Genomic DNA, 7,618 nt, shown 5'->3' with positions numbered 1-7,618 from the left:
CAAAGAGATGTTTTGAACTCTCCACTGGTTGCTATTTTCATCTGTGCACTGTAGTGGCCGACTCTCTATTTCATTCTAATCTCTGCCATCTCCTCTCTGCTCTAATCATACCTCTCTGGCCTCATCTCGGAAAAATTTTCTATCTCCCCGGTGACCGCTGTTATTGATCTTTGTATGTTTTGTGTGCTGGGAGTATATTTCGTCTCATAGCATAAGACAGAAGTGGCGGCAACGCAAACTTATTCTGCGAGATCCGTTTCATCTTGATATCATAGTCCTGAAATGGCCGAGCTCGAGGCGCTGATTGCGAATTCGCAGGAAGAACACAGAGTAGCGGAGTATACATGCGATGCATGGACAGCTCTAATAACTGTGCTCGTGTCTTTGCCTGCGCCTTAGGGAATATCTGTCTGCCGTCTACATTCTCCTCTGATTTCTGCTCATAATGAAGCCAGATCTTTTTATGTGCAGCTAGTGAAGTCACTTTGTAACAGAGATGCAATAGAGGAGCTGGGAACATTGGGGATTAAATCTTCACAAAGGGGTTCATATGAGAGATGCATTTTTTTAAAAAAGTAGAACTTGTAAGTGCAGTCTCATTTACCGTTGCATTGTGAAGTTTCACATGAAAAATCCAGTAGTTCATGCATGCTAAATCCAGTCATTCCAATAAGAATCCATGCATGCAAAACCTAGTCATTCCAATAGGAATCCATGCATGTGAAATCCAGTCATTCCTATAGGAATTCATGCGTGCTAAATCCAGCTGTTCCATTAGGAATCAATGCATGTGAAATCCAGTCATTCCAACAGGAATCGATGCATGTGAAATCCAGTCATTCCTATAGGAATCCATACATGAGAAATCAAATAGTTCCAATAGGAATCCATGCATGCGGAATCCAGTCGTTCCAATAGGAATCCATGTATGTGAAACAGAAATCCATGAATGCAAAATCCAGACATTCCAATAGGAATCCAAGCATGCAAAATCCAGCAGTTCCAATAGGAATCCATGCATGCAAAATCCAGTCGTTCCAATAGGAATCCATGCATGCAAAATCCAGCTTTTCCAATAGGCATCCATGTATGTGAAACTGAAATCCATGCATGCAAAATCCAGCAGTTCCAGTAGGAATCCATGTATGTGAAACATGAAATACATGAATACGAAATCCAGACATGCCAATAGGAATCCAAGCATGCAAAATCCAGTCATTCCAATAGGAATCCATGCATGCGGAATCCAGCTGTTCCAATAGGAATCCATGTATGGGAAACAGAAATCCATGAATCCGAAATCCAGACATTCCAATAGGAATCCAAGCATGCAAAATCCAGTCATTCCAATAGGAATCCATGCATGCGGAATCCAGCTGTTCCAATAGGAATCCATGTATGGGAAACAGAAATCCATGAATCCGAAATCCAGACATTCCAATAGGAATTCAAGCATGCAAAATCCAGTCATTCCAATAGGAATCTATGCATGCGGAATCCAGTCGTTCCATTAGGAATCCATGCATGCAAAATCCAGCCGTTCCATTAGGAATCCATGCATGCAAAATCCAGCCATTCCAATAGGAATCCATGTATGGGAAACAGAAATCCATGCATGCAAAATCCAGCCGTTCCAACAGGAATCCATGCATGCAAAATCCAGTCGTTCCAATAGGAATCCATGCATGGGAAATCCAGTCATTCCAATAGGAATCTATGCATGCGGAATCCAGTCGTTCCATTAGGAATCCGTGCATGCAAAATCCAACCGTTCCATTAGGAATCCATGCATGCAAAATCCAGCCGTTCCAATAGGAATCCATATATGTGGATTCGGGAGAAGCCGAATATTCACCAGAAGAGACGGACAGCAGCTCGTAAGTGTTGCGATACTTAGTCATAGATCTGTTGTTTAAATTATTTACCTGCTGTTGGGAAGGAATACTTTCGTTTCCCTTCTATTTCTATTCTGCATTTTCGTTGAGGTTTCGTTGTTTGATTGCACTTTCTGTTAATTATAATAATTTGCACCTCGGCTAAGAAGGAACCTGGATCATTTTCAGTGCTCCTTGCTAGCGAAGTGTTAGTTTCGTCTTGAGTTATTTGCACAAGGCTATTGGCTGGGCCAATCAGAAGCCGGCCACAGCTGTTTTCACGGTAGTGTGTTAGGCTGTATTTATCAGAGGTCCGAGCGCTGACGCGGAAGCATCAGCGGAAGCGTTCAGCCTCCTCGTGTGAAGACAGACGAGGGTAAAGACCATCGACTTTTCCTGCGCGACTTTAACCGAGCAACGACTCCGAGCGACACACTTAAGTATCTTTTCTTTTTTCCCCCTTCCCTTACACACTCTCCGTTTCCATCCTCTTTCCTGCCACCTCTATCATGTGTTTCCAAACTATTCGGTTCTCTCTCAACCACGCTCTAACGTCCCACGCAGACGGCAACGTAATCCTGCTAACCTGCGCCTTATCTCTACCTCCTTCACTACACCTCTTTCCTTCTCTGTGGGTCTCTGGAATTGTCAGTCAGCTGTCAACAAAGCTGACTTCATTTCTCTTTTCTTTAAAATCACGCTCAGCATCTTGGGCTTGACTGAGACCTGGATTCGTCCAGAAGACTCAGCAACCCCAGCTGCTCTCTCTACTAATCTCTTTCTCTCACACCCCCGGCAAGTTGGCCGGGTGGAGGCACTGGTCTGCTCATTTCTAACAATTGGAAATACTCAACCCGCTCTTCCCTATGCAATTACAACTCATTTGAATCTCATGCCATTACTGTATCAGCTCGATAAAACTCCAGATCGTGGTCATTTACCGTCCCCTAGCCAAATTCTAGCCACCTTCCTAGAGGAGCTGGACGGGCTGCTGTCCTCTTCGTGGAGGATGGCACTCCACTCCTAGTCTTTGGTGATTTCAACATTCACCTAGACAAGCCTTATGCTACAGACTTCCATGCACTCCTAGCTTCGTTTGATCTCAAACGCCTTACCACTACTAGCACGCACAAATCAGGCAACCAACTTGACTTAATTTACACACGCAATTGTACTGCAGATAACATTCTGGTACAACCGCTACATACTTCGGACCATTTCTTCATTACATTTACATTACACTTTGCTTCTCCTGTGCCACCAACCCCTACCAGTTACTTTTAGACGAAACCTGCGCTCCCTTTCTCCTTCCCATCTTTCCTCTGTGGTATCCTCCTCTCTTCCTTCACCCACCCATTTCTCATCTCTGGATGTAAACGCAGCTACTGAGACTTTATGCTCTACCTTAACCTCTTGTCTAGACGACATTTGTCCTCTCTCCTCTAGGCCCGCACGGGCTGCTCCTTCCAACCCCTGGTTATCCGAGGTTCTTCGTGAACATCGGACTACACTCAGAGCGGCAGAGAGAAAATGGCGCAAATCAAACGATCTGTCGGACCTCAGTAGGTACCAGTCTATGCTCACATCCTTCTCTGCTAAAGTCCACACTGCCAAATCCTCACATTTCCGCAACAAGATCGACAGCGCCCAGACATGCGTAATCTCTTCAGAACATTTAATTCCTCCTCTGTCCCCTCCACCTCCTCCCTCCACCTCTATTACAGCTGATGACTTTGCCACTTTCTTTACAGACAAAACTAGATCAATCAGTGGTCAGTTTTCACCTCCACGCACACAGGACCCTCACCCTACCACATCCACTGCTAAAACTCCCATCTTTTCTTTCTGTCCACTCACTGAAGCTGAAGTATCCAAGCTTCTCCTCTCCAACCATCCTACAACATGTCCTCTTGACCCAATCCCCTCACACCTTCTCCAAGCAATCTCACCCACACTCTTACCTGCACTCACACACATCATCAACACATCCCTACTCACAGGTAACTTCCCCATTGCGTTCAAGCAGGCTCGGGTAACCCCACTGCTCAAAAACCTACATTAAACACTTCTCTTATAGAAAACTACAGACCTGTCTCTCTCCTTCCGCTCATAGCGAAAACACTTGAACGAGTTGTCTTCAACCAAGTCTCACTGTTTCTTTCACAGAACGACAAACTGGATGCTAAACAGTCAGGTTTCAGGAGGGGCCATTCAACTGAGACTGCGCTTCTCTCGGTCACTGAAGCCCTGCGAATTGCAAAAGCCCATTCCAAATCATCAGTCCTCATTCTGCTGGACCTATCTGCCGCTTTTGACACTGTCAATCATCAGATACTCCTGTCCACCCTCTCATCACTGGGCATCTCTGGCATTCCACTTCGCTGGTTTGAATCCTATCTCACTGGTAGGTCTTTCAGGGTGGCCTGGGAGGTGAGGTATCCAAAGCACATACACTGGTCACTGGGGTTCCTCAGGGATCAGTTCTTGGACCCTCCTCTTCTCCACATACACTACATCACTGGGTCCCATCATACAGGCACATGGATTCTCATACCATTGCTACGCTGATGACACACAGCTCTACCTCTCTTTTCAACCAGATGATCCAACGGTAACTGCAAGGATCTCAGGTTGCCTGGCGGACATCTCGGCATGGATGAAAGAACATCACCTGCAGCTCAACCTGGCAAAGACTGAGCTTCTTGTCCTCCCTGCCACTCCGACTCTACAGCATGACTTCACGATCCAGTTAGGTTCATCAACAATAACCCCATCAACTTCGGTCAGAAATCTTGGTGTAATCTTTGATGATCAGCTGACCTTCAAAGACCACATTACAAAACTGCTCGATCTTGCAGGTTTGCACTATATAACATCAGAAAGATCAGGCCCTTTCTGACAGAGCATGCTGCACAACTTCTTGTCCAGGCCCTTGTCATTTCTAGGCTGGACTATTGCAATGCTCTTCTGGCTGGACTTCCGTCTAATACAGTCAAACCTCTACAAATGATTCAGAATGCAGCGGCACGACTGGTCTTCAACGAGCCCAAAAGAGCCCATGTTACACCTCTCTTTATCTCCCTGCACTGGCTACCAATCACGGCTCGCATCAAGTTCAAGACACTGATGCTTGCATATAGAACAACCACTGGCTCAGCACCCGTTTACTTGCACTCTCTATTAACAAACTACATCCCTCCAGAAATCTGAGATCTGCTAGTGAGCGACGCCTCGTGATACCATCACAGAGGCGCAAAATCACTCTCTAGATCATTCTCATTCACCATTCCTGGCTGGTGGAACGATCTTCCCACCTCTATCCGGAATGCTGGATCCCTGTCAATCTTCAAGCAACAACTGAAAACTCATCTCTTTCGACAGCACTTGACTTCATCCTAAACTTAAAAAAAAAAAAAAAAAAAAATTATCTTTACTTATTCCTTCCTTTGGTAGTTTGTATTTATTTGAACAATGTCTGAGACTTGGTGTTGCAAGCACTTCGTATGTCTGATTGCCTCTTCAAGATTAATCGCTCGATGTATTCCCCAATTGTAAGTCGCTTTGGATAAAAGCGTCTGCTAAATGACTAAATGTAAATGTAAATGTAAATATGTGAAACCAAAATCCATGAATGCGAAATCCAGACATTCCAACAGGAATCCAAGCATGCAAAATCCAGTCATTCCAATAGAAATACATGCATGCAAAATCCAGCAATTCCAATAGGAATCCATGCATGCAAAATCCAGCTTTTCCAATAGGCATCCATGTATGTGAAACTGAAATCCATGAATGCGAAATCCAGACATTCCAATAGGAATGCAAGCATGCAAAATCTAGTCATTCCAATAGGAATACATACATGCAGAATCCAGTCGTTCCAAAAGGAATCCATGCATGCGAAATTCAGACATTCCAATAGGAATCCAAGCATGCAAAATCCAGTCATTCCAATAGGAATCCGAACATGCAGTATCCAGTCGTTCCAATAGGAATCCATGCATGCAAAATCCAGTAGCTCCAATAGGAATTCATGCATGCAAAATCCAGCTTTTCCAATAGGAATCCATGTATGTGAAACAGAAATCCATGAGTGCGAAATCCAGACATTCCAATAGGAATCCAAGCATGCAAAATCCAGTAATTCCTATAGGAATCCATACATGCGGAATCCAGTCGTTCCAATAGCAATCCATGTATGCGAAATCCAGTATTTGCAATAGGAATCCATGCATGCAAAATCCAGTCTTTCCAATAAGAATCCATGTATGTGAAATCCATACTGTATATATATTAATCATTCGTGCACTGGTTTGTAGACAACAGAAACGGGTCTTTAATGGTTTTAACAAGTCAGGTAAAGCTTAAAAATACTCTCATTTTGCTCATCACTATTTGGGAACCAACCAGTAGCGCAGCTAGGAGCTCTGGACCCTGTGCACTGAATTTGCTATGCACCCTGTCACCCTTTCCCCCCCACTAGCGACACTCCTGGAACCAACCATTTTGGTTCAGCGGAGACAGTAGTTTCAAAATGTGCAACTTAGTCAGGAGATGCTTGTCATTATTTTTCCAAGCATTCAGACTTGCAGTATAATTTCACCTGGCAGACACTAAAATAAGTGAAAAAATGCATGAATTCACTTTAACCATTCTAGGGACCAGAATATCATCAAGATATGAGGTCAGCAATCAGCATCATGGTGGTGACAAACACCAGTCACATTTTCTAGAAAATGTAAAAATCAAGTTTCACTTGCAATGTGAAATGTTTCGCATGACATTACATTATAGGATCCTATTAGGGCTATAACCATTTTTCTTTTAACGCCACAGAGCTCTGCCAGAAAACTAATCCACACTTCACTATAGCATAATTAACATTGCCCAGTTATTCTATTAATATAGAGTTCCATCTGAACCCGTAAAAGCAACATATCTGCAACAATGTGCAGTTGTTTAACTATATGATGTGCGTCATGCGCTGTGTGTGCAAGGTGAACTGGGAGATCAAGGCTGTAAAATTAGCCAGACTCTTGTGCTTGATTACCCATGAAAACAGTGTGAGATGAAAGGCACGCTTGTTGACTTGAGTTCAGAAGCAACCAGTGAGGCAGCTTAATGAATATTTACCTCAAAGGGAGCGAGATAGAGCCCTGTTCCAAAATCTAGTGAGCTGCCTTGTTGTTTACTGTCCACATAGGAAGCTGCCTTCTAAGGGAACGTTTTCACACAACATTTTTGCTTTGCAAGATGTGAGAAATTGAATGGAAATAAATCCAGTCTCCAGTCTTCCATATTTTTGATGTCAAATGTCAGCATTTTACCTACACTCTCAAAAAAAATAAAAATAAAATAGGTGCATCTTTTCAGAAGGTACAAACATTTACACTTTAAATATGTACCCTTTAGGGGTAAATAAGTTACAAAAGTGTACCTTTTGAAAAGGTACCGTCCCAGTGACAGTTTTTCTGAGATTACATATATCACATCACATTGTTTAATTCATAAAATGATAGTAAAGACAATTTCTGCAATGAAATGTACATTTATTTAGGCAGCTCACTAGGTTTTGGAACATAGCCAGGGTGGATAAAATGTGATTTACTCAGAGAATTTGTTACGCTAAAGTCTAACAGGTGATGTGAGGATTATGGGTAAATGTCAAGGATGTTGACAAGAATTTAACTTAATGGGTTTTACAAAAGAAATCTGAAGTCAAGTGGGTTGAGAACGCCTTAGTT

This window comes from Onychostoma macrolepis, chromosome 07, assembly GCF_012432095.1.
Source record: "Onychostoma macrolepis isolate SWU-2019 chromosome 07, ASM1243209v1, whole genome shotgun sequence".
Taxonomy (NCBI): domain Eukaryota; kingdom Metazoa; phylum Chordata; class Actinopteri; order Cypriniformes; family Cyprinidae; genus Onychostoma; species Onychostoma macrolepis.
Note: the sequence above shows the minus strand (reverse complement) of the source record.